At 39.5% G+C, this 15,565-nt stretch overlaps 1 long non-coding RNA gene across 1 annotated transcript; it reads left to right on the plus strand.

The window, feature by feature from the left end:
• The first annotated feature begins 3,451 nt into the window (after positions 1 to 3,451).
• On the plus strand, positions 3,452 to 11,855 carry LOC144374870 (uncharacterized). Its single transcript, XR_013434137.1, has 3 exons — positions 3,452 to 3,475; positions 11,174 to 11,225; positions 11,486 to 11,855. It is a non-coding gene; the product is annotated as an uncharacterized LOC144374870 (long non-coding RNA).
• Positions 11,856 to 15,565: the final 3,710 nt, after the last annotated feature.

Raw genomic sequence — 15,565 nt, forward strand, 5'->3', positions numbered from 1 at the left:
AGGGAAAGAAGATAGGAAATGTCTCAAAGGAGCAGGGTTTGCATTTTAATAAGATGGCCAGGGAAGGTTTCATTGAGAAAAGGATGTTCTATAAAGAATGAAAGGAAATAAGGGAGCTAGCTATGTTCTAGGGGTAAAGTGTCTGAGGCAGAGGAAAGAGCAAAAACAGAATGAAATGGGCCTGGCCTGATGGGAGCAACAGTGAGGAGCCCAGGGGCCAATTCAGAGAGAGTAGCAGGAATGAGGTTTGAAGAATGAAGGGTGTTCAAGATGGGAACAGATTAAACAGATCAGAGTAATAACTTTGATCAAATAAAAATACCAACTCATCCACTGCTTTATCAATGGAGATTATCTCTTAGTGATAACATTTTTTTAAAAATTTTTGCCTACTAAGAGTTGTTTCAGTGTAATGTCTTTACTGTTTCCACAATTAAATTGCTGAAAACAACTGTGTTGTAAAAGATGGAGGACAATGGGAAAAGTTTAAGCTGCATTTGGACTAATCAAAGAACAAATTAATGTATTTTCTGACTTTAAAAAATATAAAAAATATGAACAACTTTTAGCTCATGAATATTCTTCCAAAATATAACAAGTTATATATATATATACACACATATATATATATATATGTATATATATATATATAGATATATAGATATAGTATTTATATATGAAGATTACTGTGACATCGTTTATAGCATCAGAAAATTGCTTGTAGCTTCTACAAGTCTATATAAAGGAATGGATTTAATTTTAGCATATCCATTATGTGAAAAAAAATTAACTTAAAGTTATGATGCCAATTTATTTACTCTAATAATAGGTATAAAAAGGTAATAAAGTTGAAAAAAAAACATGTTTGATCCTGGTTTTGAAAAATGCTAATCCAGTAGTAATGATTCATAAGATTATACAGAAAATATTAGCCATAATCAAGAGGATAATTCTTTTTTATTTTACACTGAACTTTATGAACATAAAAAATTGACATCCTATTCCTAAAGTATTGTTAGATGTTTGACAATAAATAGAAATAACACAAAATTAGAGAATGAGTACTAATGCTAAAATTTAAGCTACAACTTTATTACCACCTATGTGAATAATGAAACACATTATTTTTAAGTGTTCCTCATTCTTTGGTCATTTGAAAATGTAAGGCTGTATATGAATATACTTTGAACATGAAATAATATTTATAAAATTACTTTTTTTTTCCAGAATAAAGTCTTAGAACCCTAAATTTTCTTATGCTTCATAAAAGTACTATTGTTGTTCTTACCAGGCCAATAATAATAACACTAATAATAAAATTTTTTTCAAGGCTGAGATTTCCCTTTCATGCTCAGAAGATAAACAGACAATTGGCACCAAATTATAGATTTGGGACAAACAAAACCTTGATCTGTCAGCACAAGTAGAGAAAGTGAAGCTCAAGTGCTACAAAAGGATTTGATAGTACAACAGTTTGTTTGTTTGTTTGTTTTGGTACCAGTGATTGAACTCAGAGGCCCTGGACTACTGAGCCACATCTCAACTCTATTTTGCATTTTTTTAGATATTTTTTAGTTGTTGATGGACCTTTATTTATTATTTATTTATATGTGGTGCTGAGAATAAAACACAGTGCCTCACACATGCTAGGCAAACACTATATTATAAGCCACAACCCCAGCCCTCATATTTTGTATTCTTATTTAGAGATGGTCTCACTGAGTTGCTTAGCACCCTGCTGTTGCTGAGGCTGGCTTTGAACTCATGAGCCTGTAAGCCACTGGGATTACAGTTGTGCACCACCGTGCCTGGCTGATAGCACAACAATTTATTAAAGCAGAAGCATCTTCTGTGAATTTATTGGACAGCTTCTGCTAACACCCTTTCAAGTGCAATCATGGGCTTTCTTTCATTCTAACTGATGACTGATTCCTTTCTCTTCTTCTGTCCAGATAACTTTAAGCTCCTTATCTTTATTGAATCTAACTTAGAAAACAAATGTGTTGTATTCTAACATCAAATATGAAACGCATTTTTGTAATAGAACATTGTTGTCTATTTTATTCTAATTTTACTCTGTTTAAGAGGTAATTTATTAAAGAATAGTCAGAAATCATGTATCTAATGGAAGGTTAGATTTTATTAGCATAATCCCAAAGTAGCATTTATTACTGGGGAAAGTAAGTGGTGTGGGGCTTTCATTTGGGCTTTAAAGTTTGTGTCCACTTGCACTGTAGAATTATTGTAAGAAGTTCCTTGTCACAAAATATAGAACTAATATTATAGCTCTGAATATTGGATATAATACACAGTAACTAGAAACTTTAGATATATTTTATATTTAGATTATTCTTTCACTTTTCCTTTTATATACTAGATGTTGATGATATAAAAAATGATACAATATGATACCAATCTTAAAAGAATTTGCATCATAATGGAGAAGATATCTATTTGTAAAAACTGAGACAAAGCACACTTAATGTTATGATTAAAGCTTTTGAAAAAGTATATGGATATTAGATTAATAAGCTCTCACTTCTATTAGGATGGGAAAGCAATGATGGTGCAGCAGAAATTCTTTGGGGCATGAAAAAAAAAGAATTCAAGGTGAAGCTTAAAGAGCTAGAGGCAATGGAGGCTATGTTGGCAAATGTTAACCATAAATAGAGACAGAGAAGCAATAAAAATCAGAAGAGGTAGGAATTGTGTGAAGCAAAGGAATTATGTGAACAAGTATTAGTGGGGCTGAGTTTGTTCCTACGGGGAATTTGGAAGACTATTTGTGATCATGCTTGGAAGAGCTGGGGGACATATGAATAAATATTGAGTTTATTGTATAAATAATAGAATACTTTCTCACTTTTGTGGGTATGACATGGTTAAATGTTTATTTTAGAAACTAATGCTTGTGAGAGGGGAGAATGGCACACTTGAGAGAGGCTCATGACAGGAAGAGCAACTAGGGGCAGGTCACTGTTCTCTAGGCTAGAGATAAGAGAAAGGAGGGTTGTAAGCACTGGCAATAATGACAAAATGAGAACTTATTTAGAAAGCAGAATAAACAAAACATAAGAGTAAGGATTTGATTTTTATAAGGTTCGTTGTAGCTAAAATCACAAAATTTAGAGATTTAAAATTGCCTATAGTTATGTCTCAATTATGATAAAAACTGCATTAAAATAATTGAATACTTGGTGTGTCGCAGCAACTCATGTGGTGGGAACAGCAGCAGTGGCCAGGCAGCACAGTTTCAGAAGGTTCCCAAAAGCCACTGCCTGCAGCACCTGTGTGAGCCTTGTGCTCTCAGCCAGGAAGCTCCAGAGGAAGGTCAGCTCTGAAGAATGTGAGGCTAAGTAAAAGCCCAAGAGGAGGTCTTCCAGGCTGCTGCCAAGGCGGATGCCAAAACCAGAAAGGTTTTCTTTCATAGTCAGCAAATGGAAATAGTGACGTGAATGAATAACTGTGATATGAGGTAATAAATGCAGTTTTGCAAATATTTCCAAAATAGAACCGACGGGAAGCATCAAGTCATCAAGTTGACTGTATAAAGTGTATCCACAAAAGGGAGATTTTTATAAGGATCCCAAAGAGGAGTTGGATATTTACAGATGGAGCAGAGCGAGACTGAGAGGTCTGTGAAAAGAAAATAGGATTTCAGGAGGTGCATCATCATTTGCCTAACTAGAAATATTAGACAGTTAAGGGAACTGAAAGATTTTAATTTGATTGAAATGCACATTATATTTCTATATCAAAGGGAAAATAGGCAAAAGAGAAATTAGAGAGTACATTGCTTGCTCCTTTAATAAGCAAAGACAGGAATAACATGGGGACGTTTACATTTTAGAATAATCTCATTGGCTTTATTGCTGACGATGGGATAACAGATGTAAGACCTATGAATGAGGGGTTCAGAGTAGCTTACTATATTTTAGCAGAAAGATGATACAAATTTTAATGTCACTATCAGTTACCAGACGATGTTATTTAGAGTCAACAAAATATGATTACATTGAGAGGTAAATTGAGAAGTAAATTGAGAAGCAAAGTTGATATATGTTTGATTTGATATATTTTGACCTGGAATTTATATATTTTAAAAAAAAAACTTTTATAATTTACACTAAGTGTGTACTGTGCCTCTATAGATGAAATATTTGAAGGATTTACTAAGTCTGACAATTTTAGTGTTTTAGCCTCCTGATTCATTAATATAAAATATTACATTTTAAGTCAGGGAAGTATTTTGTTTGAATTACTGCTGTCTAAAAAAGATATTTAAATGATTATATCAAACAAGAATTTATTATGTCTGTTTTTATTATTTAATTTTCCCTTTAATGTGTTATGGAAAACAAAAGTTTAGTAATGGAAAATTACATTTATTTTACATAATTTTGGAATAATTTTTAGTTAAGTTATCTAAGGCAAAAAATAAAAAGTAAAGTTTTAGAAAGCCTGATATGTGGTAGGAGGTGGAAAACTAGAGGTGTGCAGAATTTGTGGTTAGAGAGTGAGCCTTCCCATCTCTTCTAGATGCTTCCCTTACTCTTACCATTTCTCCAAATTTGATATTGATACTCTCTTCCCATCTTTTACCGAAGAGGCAATTACATTACTTTCTATGATTGCAGAAAGTGATGATTACATTATATTAGATTCTGACATTAAATTACACACTGGAGAGAAAGCCATGTTCTTCATTTGGTTTTTATTTTCATCACTAAGAAAATACAAAGGCGACGTGCATTCTGTAGTCACAAGTTACTTCAATATTCCTAGTAAAACATAACAGAAACATATATATGTTTTATTTCAGTAAGATCTCCTGAAGGGAGACAATTCTTTGTTGTATACTAGAGCCTTTTCCCCCAAGTTTTGAAAAGCAAAATGTCTCCAGGTATTGTCAACTATCTCCTAGACTATGAATATGGGGTAGAGGCAAAAACTTCTGTGATCAAGATGCAAAAAAACATTAAATGTTTAAAGATATTTCATCTTTTAAATTCTAATAAAATGCCCAAACACAATTCTTTTTTTAATTTAATGTTTAGTTGTAGTTGGACACATAGCTTAATTTTATTTATTTATTTTTATGTGGTGTTTAGTATTGAACGCAGGGCATCGCACATGCTAGGCAAACACTGTATCACTGAGCCACAAGCCCAGCCCCGCCAAATACAATTATTGTCTAAAGTAATACGGAAAGAAAAATCATCACTTTATATGCCTGTAGATCTATTAGATCTACAAGTGGTTTTGTTATATCATATTTATAGAAAAGAGAAGAATGGAAGATAAAGTTTTCCCATTCAGTTTTCTCAATCTGAATGCTCTTGTACTCTAAGCAAGACTTGTTGATTTTCCTCATAATTAAACATAATCTACATTTTGTTACAGCAACACATTCAAGGAGAGAATAAGGTACCAATCATTTACTTGCAGAAAGAAAATTAACAATTTACTTCATGTTGCTTTGAAATAACCATTTAGGTTTTTAAAAAGTACCCAAGGTTTTCACCCACTTTCTCCTTACATTATCGTCATTGAACATAATAGACAGCTAATAAAAATGTGACCTTATGTGGGGGAGATATTATTTTCAATCAATCACTCTTTGGATAAATGTTTTGAGTTATTCAATGGTAACTGAGTCCTTCTGCTCCACTGGCATATATGGGAGACACAATTAGGATTATTGTAATTATCAACTACTTTCTATAAGCAAATAGAAATGATAGCTAAATAATCTTTAAGTGATTAATATTAAATATCACAATTATGAAAAAAGTAACGAATATGAGTTACTTAATATTTTTTTCGAATTCCAACTCACTGTTTTGCCTGGAATTACACTACATTATGTTGAAGTAATTGGTAAACTATACTATTATGAGTGTAAATTTTACAAATATTGAAATTACTGTGTTCTGAATGAAATCACAAACTCTTAAAATGGGATATTTAAAGAGGGGAAAACATTAACTAATACAACTATCTAAATTTTTTTTTTTATACTTTACTGGGCAGTCATAGTCATAGTATTCTTATAAATACTTTTTAAAACATTTTTTTGTAGTTGTAGATGGACAGAATGCATATATTTTATGTTTTTTTTATGTGATGCTCAGGATCAAACCCAGTGCCTCACACATGCTAGGCAAGCATTCTGCCACTAAGCTACAGCCCCAGCCCCAAGGCATTCTTTTTAAGTATCATTAAGTTTATAGATATTTTTTTGGAAGGGATTGAGTATTTGTTCATCTATGATCAACACTTTTAGGCTAATTTTCTGTTTTAACTCAAGTTTTTAAAATCCTGCTTTTATTCACATTAAAAACAAACTGCTTGATATATACTGAATAATTAGATGATGAATTAAGATGCAATTATTCCTATAAGTAGGAAGTGGATGCACTGGAGCAAACACCAGCAAGAGTGAGGGCATGCTGATAAACTGTCTCACCTACTTTTATCATGCTGTATCCACTTTAGGGATCCAATTTATGTGGTTAACAAAACTTTCAAGAAATTCATTTCATCCTCACAAAAATTATACAATGGGGAGATCAACTTAATCTTCATTTTACAACTTGGGAAACTGAAGAACAAAAATATCCCATAACTTATATAAAGTGGCATGCCAATAGTGGCACAGCATGGATCTGAACAGTCTTGCTTCAGTAGCAGGATTATAAAGTGGCATGCCAATAGTGGCACAGCATGGATCTGAACAGTCTTGCTTCAGTAGCAGGATTTTTCCAACCTCAATAGACATACAATTCAGTTAGCAATCTTACTCAATTCAGATTTGGACTCAGTACTTCTGGTTAGGGGAAAACAACATACTGAGTTTTAACAATCACACCTGTGATACAGATGTTGCTAGTCTGAAGATCACCCTTTAATTAGCAAAGTTCTAATCTACACTGGACAATAGCGAGAGATATGGCAACCATCAGAAACACAGTTTATCCTCAGAAAATTACTCTTATGTGCAAATTGCCAACATCTGACTTAGAACTTATGCTACTTCTTTTTCTTTCTTTTAAAAAGGGAAGTTAACAAAATTTGCAAGTATTATAATATTTACAATTCTCATTGTAGCTGATTTCAGGTTTTGATAGTCAACATATGATTAATATAAACTTGAAGCTGTAATATCTACCCCCACATAAGGCCTTCTCCTTAACCAAAAATGATTTACAATTACTCTTGAATATCTTCTTTAACATAGATTCAGTCCAAACCCATTAATATTTAGGAGTACATGTTTGTACCCTCTATACAGGAAAAGAAATTCAAGATTAACTTAGAAATCCAGCACCTTTCTAAACTTTTGCTGTTTACACAAGTGCTGACTGTAAGTGAAAAAGGAAGCACATCCTTTGAAAAATAGAACATAAATGTCAACACATTACTAAACAACTATCGTCCATAACTTTCTGTAAAACAAAGGGATGTTCATAATAATTTCCCTTCCCCCTTACTGGTGAATTGATTTTTATACCCTAATCTAAAATATAGAATGTAAAAAGTATAAACGTAAACCAAAAAAACATATATTATTTCCCTGTGTTTAAAATGCATTGGCCCACAGGCCTTCAATACTTAAAACCTAAAATACCATCAAATCATTAGAAATTAAATATTTATAAACCTTTTTTTACTAAAAGAAAAAGAAGTATTCCTATTGACATATAATCAAACACTTTTAAAGTCCTGCATTTAATTTGACAATGATATCTACCCAAAGGCCATCCTGGATGTGTATATAGACCTAATTATGTAACTAAAGAATAACTTATTAATTAAAACAAAAGATGGGGTTTAAGACAAATCTCCCTAGTACAAGTAAATCTAGTTTTCCTATATCTCATTCAACATTTTCCTGAATGTACCCAGATACAATTAACATTTCTTCCCTGAGGGATAATTAACACTGTCACATACTTTTACAAGTTTATACACACACATACACACACACACACACACACACACACACACACACACACACACCTTACCAAAAGCCATAATTAAATAATTGTACCTGGAAGTAGCAAGCATAAGGTTTTAAAGGTCTCATGCAATATTAACCCACAAATTATAGATGTACTTATGACTGTGGAATCCCATTTTTAATTATAACATAAATTAACAAATCTAAATAATACAACCACCATAAAGCTAAAATTCTCATTTATGCAGCTATGAGTTAAAAGAAATATAATACCAAAATCTATTGCATTTTCTGGCATGAAAGCAAAAACACAATACAAATTTAGGCTTTTCTATCAAAATTACAAGAAGTAACCTTCTACCCAGAAGAAATCAAAGACACACAAAACATCTGCATTATTTTACATATGAGGTATATGGAAAAAAGTCTCTCCCCAAAGTAGTAAGAAACAACTTCTAATTTCCTAAGAAACTTGTATTTTACATTTGTTTTTTTTCCTGAATCACACAGCCACAAAGAAACTCAGATATTAAAGAACAAGAGAAGTTAAAAGATGTCCTTTTCAATAGCCAACAGTCACCAAAGACTGTGACAAAAGAAAATAGATATAAGTATTCCACGATACTGTGCACAAGCCAAGCCCAAAGTTTTACTGCTTCACTAGTTAAATCACTAAATGTTAAGCATTATTTCATGAACTTAAATGAAATCTGGTATATAAAGAGAAAAAATATGTGATAAGTGAAACTTACTTTCTATTTCACAGAAAGATTTTACTCCATCTAAAATAATCCTGTGACCTTGTGGAAACAGTCCTGGGTTAAACACTTAAAGTACATTCCTTTACCAAATGTACCAATACATTACTGCTCTGAAAGCATTCAATATGTCTACTATGTTCTCTAGATGTATATTCATACACTGGTTTAAGCCATTTGCAGAAAATCAACAGAAACCCTTAAAAAGTTTGACCTGACATGCAACTTTAAGACATGTGAGTTTTAAATTGACAGATCTTTACATCTTTCATAATGGAAATTATCAGAATATACTCTGAAAGTTAAGTGATTCTTCCACAGAACAAATTTAACTTGACCTCCTACATGGTACAGATTTGACACACCATTTAGAAGGCTAAAAGAAATACTGATTTACTTCTTCTCTAAAGCAATACTGTTCAACAAAATTATAATGCAAGTTATACACGTAATTTTGAATTTGCTAATAACTATGCTAAAATGATAAAAATACAATTTTTAAAACACTTACTAAACATGCCAAATATTATTTCAACATGTAATAAATATCTTTAAAATATTTATTCTTTTACAAATTGTACTGAGTTTTCAAAATCCAGTATGCATTTCACACTTACAGCATATCACATTTTCAACTAACCACAACATCCTGGTCCATAGTCAGAATGTGGCTAGTGGCTACACTATTGAGCAGTATACTTTTTAAGTAATACTTTGAGATCTGAAATATCACTCTGTTTATAATTATAATTATATAATAATTATAATTCACATTCATGTCTCCTTTTAAACTGAAATGGCTGCGACTACAAATATAAGCAAAACTGTTAATTCACTGGATAAATCAGGATCAGATCCCCTTTATCTGGGGATCTGGTTAACACAATAAATAGCAAATGGATTATTCCTTATTATGTCTCAAGTAGACTTCAGAGATGGTGCTGATCAACATGAGCAAACACAATTTGTAGCAAAAACACAGGTTAAACACCAAAATATTTTTATATCAAATCATAACACTTCCTTAATTATAGCATCCCTTCCCCTCTCATTCTTGAGCACATACTTCTATGCAATTTACTTATAATATTGCTCTCTAAATTTGATAAATTTTGTCAACCACACAGTCACCATTCAAAAATAAACAGAACACTATATAAGACACAAATAAAAAAATCAATCAGCTACTTTTAATACAATTTGTCAACCAATCTTAAATTCTGAGTTCCACTGAATTTGATTCTTCTCACAATTCCAATTAATTTACTGCTAAGAATTTTCCCAAGTCATTAGGATATTTGCTTAAAATGTAAATAATTCCAACAATGTGTTTTCTAGAAAATAACAACTACAACCATAGCTTAGCACATACAATTTTTCCTTTAGGCAAGTTACTGAATAAATCAAACAGATACAACTATACTCCTGTTTAATGCTTTTACATTTTGTAACAGCATATTTAAAAATTTCTAAATTTGGAAAATCAATTCAGATTGCACACAAGCACTAACTTTAAATCTTAAAACCTTACAGGTTTCTACAAAATACTTGTGAATAAATATATTCCACAGTAAAACAACAGAAAAATCAACACCACTCAAACAAATCTCAGCAAGAAGCACAAGATCACTATATTCATAAGTACAGAATATATGATACATGCTAATAGTATTTTTCTCCTAATTTAATTCACCTAGGCAATTTTTGTTTAAAGCACTTGCAAAGCTTTAAGGAAGCAAACATAGCTAGCTAGCCTCTTCTGCTGCACATACATACAAGGATAATACATTCATCTCCTGATATTGTTCCACAATTTAGAAATCAAAACAACAAAATTTGTTTCTTACCTGCAGTTAGGAGAGGATTAAGGGTTACTTCAGCTAAATCCTTCTGAATTCCATTAGTGAAATGAGAACAGACAAAAAAGATTTGAGACAGTCTACAGAATAACCAGAAAATCAGAATGCCCTCTACCATCATGCAGGTAAATGCAAGGCTGGTTTTGCCTTCAGTAATGCTAACATGGCTGCTTCCTCTTTGTTCTCAGAGGCATAACCCAAACTCCTTAACAGAAAATTGCAGATTTTTTCTCACTTGCTACTGTAAATAGATAAGTCATTTACACCTGATTTGAGAAAGTCCTCCACTACTACTCAACAAAAGGATATAAAATCTATTTTAAAACTCTTCTTACCAAAGAAATTCTCTTTTCAAGCTTATATGCAAATGAGACAAAACGGAAGGAGAAAAAGCACTAGAATATTTTTGACAATGACTTCAATCCACTTTTACTGTGGTAAAATTTAGAAAGCTATTGCAAGAGTACATTAATAGTTTTGTCAATATTTTATCTGTTTAAAAAAAAAGTTTAAAATTTACAAATACCTTTACCAATGAAAAACTTCCAAGGACTATTTTCGCAATCTTAACCATTTCTTTTCTCTGATCTTAGGTACAGCACGTAAATTTAAATTTCATACTCTTGGAGGAAAGAGGGCCTTGAGGTAAGGGGAAAAAGAGCATTTCTCTGATTTTCTTGAAATTTAAAATGTTTTCAAAAGTTGTTTAATGTTCTCTCCATAAGATTACAACACACTGAGAAGAATTTTAAATTATTTCAAAGACTGCTGCTATTCAATATAATATTCTCAAGTTCATTAGTGTTTGGTTAATGGTGCAATGACGGTAAAAATGTATAGAAAAATAAGAACATGAATCGCTATAAAATACAATAATAAGTTTTTATATTTTCTTTTTCTTTTAGTTGTGATCAATGAAAAACAACAAAACATCAACATTAGGTAATGCTATAGGTACATTTTATGTTTGATACAAGAGTTCTACTCAATACAACCACTATCACTGATGGAGTCCCATTGATGGATTTTTTTTGCCATCATAGAAAATAAAAGTCAGCAGGAAACAAATAATCTTTCACTTACAACCAACAAAATGTTTTTTCCTGCTGTTGATTTTCACTACTATGTCAAGAACATCCACGAGTTTTAAAGATGTGCAAAGTTTTAACAGCAAAGTGACACCTGAGATTGTTAATGGCTACTTTTCAGTTTTATTTGTTCTCACAAGAACAAGGAGGGATAACTATAACTACAAAAAATTATATCTATTATGCAGGATTTAAAGACTTGTTTGTAAAACTAAGCAAATTTAAAATCTGCTTTCAAAAAAAACCAATTCCTGACATTCAACATTTTTTAGCAAATATAAACTTTTTTGATCATTTCCTTTCATGAAAAGTGACACATTTCTTTTTATGAAGCTGCCACCACAGATGCCTGGACTGACACCCACGTGGACACATGCTAATTTCACTCAAGAGTATAACTCACAAAAGGAAACGAAAGGAAGCATCTAATTGCTTGGAAGACAACCTGACAATGTTACCTTTTAGCACTAGTGGATAACTTAGCAGTGGTTTTGCTAGAGAGTTTGGTGCTCTTCTTCCACTGGGTGGCAGAAGGTTCTTTCTTCATGATCTTCAGGCTCTGGAGCAGCAGGGTCTTGCTGGTCTGAATCTGAACTGCCAGTGCTGGTGCTGGGGCTGTCATCATCATCGGACATTTGCTTATCACTGGCCATCTTCATGAAGTTTTCTAAGTGATAAGTTTTCCAAGTTTTCCAGCAGGAACGAGGCCACTGAACAGAAAAGAGAAAAGGGAAGACATGTTAATCTAAGAAATCAATTAAGAGCTTTTCCTTATCTTAATATCATTCCCAAATTGTATCTTTATAAAAAGGCTTCAAAAGTATTCACATTTATTGTATGAAAATGTTACTGGGGATAGGATGAGTCTTACAATGCCAGCTCTCAGGGACTGTGGAAATAACCCACTCACGTTTTTTTCCATTCCTTGGATAATCTATCAATTGTCTACTTTCTCAGAAGACATGAAAAAGATTTGCTGGGGAACTTAAGGCAAGGAGTATTAACAACATATGACACACTGTAAATAACAGATTTTTATGAAAAATGTTAAAAAGTCACTACAGGTCTAAATATTCACAGACTGACATGGGTCAGAGCTACCAAATTCCCTTTCCAGAGGAAAACATTCCCTGTTATCCGCTCATATGCTTACTTAAGGCGAACATTCCTCTTCTATGCACTTAAAACCTTTAAACACAAACTGGGAAATTTAAAACTCAACTAACAAGCTGTCCTAGCCTTTTCCAGGGCCAGCAGTGAAGATTCATCTGGCCATCACCAATGAAAAAGCAGAATCCAAACTGCACTTTCTGCAAAGCTCCCCATGTCACCAATGTTCCTTGCTCTATCTTTACATCACGGGGGTCATTTTATCCAAAATTAATGAAAAGAAGGGTAAAAGCCCAAGGAAAAACAACAAAGACTCAAGAACTGCAACAAATGTCTGCGCCCTCATAGGCGAGCTGCTGCCGCTGTCGCTACTGCCGCAGAGGACCACACAGCTCTGCAGCCCTTTGTGTGGAAGGCAGCCCACAGACAGCTCGTAGCCCCAGCTGCCAAGTTATAGGAGCATCCAAAAGGCCCCGCAGCTCCCGGACACCGGTAGCTCGGACACCCTGTGACAACGTAGCTGCCACCACCACCGCCAGTGCCCTAACTGCCCACCCCCCAGGACCCCGGCCCCGCCGCCCTACCTTGCCGCCTGAAGGAAGCTGCCGCCGCCCCTACTTCCCCCCAAGCGGACCCCAGCCCCGCTGACTTACCTCGTGGCGGGAAGGAAGCTGCCGCGACCGCCGCCACCACCACAGCCCTAGCTGCCAACAACCCTGCCGGTCCGCTGGAACGAGGCCGCTGAAGGCCCCCACGCCAGTGGGCCCCCCAACCCCCGCCAGCCTCCCCCCCAACCCAGCCGGAAACAGGCCGCTGAAGGCCCCCACGCCGGCTGGCAACCCCACCCCCGCCAAACGGCCCCCCCAACCCCACAGGCCGCCCCCGACCCCCGCCGTTCGGCAGGAACGAGGCCGCTGAAGGCTCCCACGCTGGCCGACCCCCCAACCCCGCCGGCCGGCGGGAAAGAGGCCACTGAAGGCCCCCACGCTGGCCGGCCACCCCAACCCCGCCGAACGGCCCCCCCCAACCCCGCCAACCGCCCCCCCCAACCCTGCCGGTGGCCCCCCCCCAACCCCACCGGCTGGCTGGAACGAGGCCGCTGAAGGCCCCCACGTCGGCCGACCCCCCAACCTCGCCGGCAGCCCCCACCACTCAGCCGGCCAGCCCGAAAGAGGCCGCTGAAGGCCCCCACGCTGGCCGGCCCGCCCAACCCCGCTGGTCCGCCAGAACAAGGCGGCTGAAGGCCCCCCACGCTGGCAGGCCCCTGCAAAGCTGACGGACCGGCCCCCCCACCCCCACCAGCCGCCCCCCCCACCCCGCCGGCCGCCCCCCCAACCCCGCAGGCCGGCTGGAATGAGGCCCCTGAAGGCCCCCACGCCGGCCAACCCCCCCACCCACGCGGGTCGGCCCCCCCAACCCCGGCGGTCGGCCGGAACGAGGCCGCTAAAGGCCCCCACGCCAGCCGGACCCCCAACCTCGCCCCAACCTCGCCGGCTGCCCCCACCACCCAGCCGGTCGGCCGGAACGATGACCGCTGAAGGCCCCCACACCGGCCGGCCCCCCCCCCCCGACCCCGCAGGCGGGCCCCCCCGAACCCCGCAGGCCGCCCCCCCCAACCCCGCCGGACGCCCCCCCAACCCCGCCGGACGCCCCCCCAACCCCGCCGGACGCCCCCCCAACCCCACCGGCCGGCCGTAATGAGGCCCCTGAAGGCCCACACGCCGGCCAGCCCCCCCACCCCCGCGGACCGGCCCCACCCAACCCCGCTGGTCCGCTGGAATGAGGCCCCTGAAGGCCCCCACGCCGGCCAGCCCCCCCAACCCCGCCGGCGGGCCTCCCCACCCCGCCGGTTGGCCTCTGAAGGCCCCCACGCCGGCTGGCCCCGCAACGCCGACGGAGAGCCGGAACAAGGCCCCTGAAGGCCCCCATGCCGGCCAGACCCCCACCACCGCGGGCCGGCCCCCCCCCAACCCCACCAGCCGCACCCCACCCCCACCAGCCGGCCCCCCCAACCTCGCCGGCCGCCCCCCCCAACCGCGCCTGCCGGCCCCCCCAACCCCGCCGGTCAGCCAGAACGAGGCTGCTGGAGGCCCTCACGACGGCCGGCCCCCCCACCCCCACCAGCCGCCCCCCCCCCAACCTCGCCGGCTGGCCCGAATGAGGCCCCTGAAGGCCCACACGACGGCCGGCCCGCCCACCACCGCGGGTCAGCCGCCCCCAACCCCGCCGGCCGCCCCCCCAACCCCGACGGTCCAACGGAACGAGGCCGCTGAAGGCCCCCACGCGGGCCGGCCCGCCCACCCCCGCGAGCCGGCCCCGCCCACCCCCGCGGGCCGGCCCCGCCCAACCCCACCGGCCAGCCGGAATGAGGCCCCTGAAGGCCCCCACACCGGCCAGACCCCCCAACCCGACGGCGGGCCCCCCACCCCCGCGGGCCGGCCCCACCCAACCCCGCTGGCCAGCCGGAATGAGGCCCCTGAAGGCCCCCACGCCGGCCAGACCCCCCAACACCGCCGGCGGGCCCCCCCCACCCCCGAGGGCCGGCCGCCCCAACCCCGCCGGTCAGCCGGAAGGAGGCCGATAAAGGCCCCCATGCCAGCCGGACCCCTAACCTCGCCGGCTGCCCCCACCACCCAGCCGGTTGGCCGGAACGAGGCCGCTGAAGGCCCCCACACCGGCCAGCCCCCCCAACCTCGCCGGCCACCCTCCCCAACCGCGCCTGCCGGCCCCCCCAACCCCGCCGGTCGGCCGGAACGAGGCTGCTGAAGGCCCTCACGACGGCCGGCC

Source organism: Ictidomys tridecemlineatus, unplaced genomic scaffold (genome assembly GCF_052094955.1).
Source record: "Ictidomys tridecemlineatus isolate mIctTri1 unplaced genomic scaffold, mIctTri1.hap1 Scaffold_92, whole genome shotgun sequence".
Taxonomy (NCBI): domain Eukaryota; kingdom Metazoa; phylum Chordata; class Mammalia; order Rodentia; family Sciuridae; genus Ictidomys; species Ictidomys tridecemlineatus.